The following is a 402-nucleotide window of genomic DNA, read 5'->3' as shown; positions in this document are numbered from 1 at the left end:
GTGGCCCAAAGCACTCTGTCTTCCAGTATTACCACCGGATACATACATGCCACAGACACATAATTGGGGTGAACCTTTTCAGATTGTGACTCAGCTTTGCTAGAGTCCCCAATTAGAGGTGTCCAGGGTTCTTAAGCACACTCTTTTTTGCCTTGGATCACAACTTTATTTCTTTCTTTTTTCCCCTTTTTTTTCTTCTTTTTTTTCGTTTTTCTCTTTCTCCCTTTTTTCGTTTTTCTCTTTCTTTTTTTTCTTTTTTTTGTATTCACTGCTTTTTCTTGCTTCAAGAATCATTTTTATGATTTTTCAGATCCTCAGTAACATGTCTCCTTTTTCATCATTCTTTCAAGAGCCAACATTCATGAACCACAAATTCAAGATACATATGCACTGTTTAAGCAT

The sequence above is a fragment of the Arachis duranensis genome, chromosome 4, assembly GCF_000817695.3.
Source record: "Arachis duranensis cultivar V14167 chromosome 4, aradu.V14167.gnm2.J7QH, whole genome shotgun sequence".
NCBI classification, from domain to species: domain Eukaryota; kingdom Viridiplantae; phylum Streptophyta; class Magnoliopsida; order Fabales; family Fabaceae; genus Arachis; species Arachis duranensis.
The sequence above is the reverse complement of the archived record's forward strand: the minus strand, read 5'-3'. Positions refer to the sequence as shown.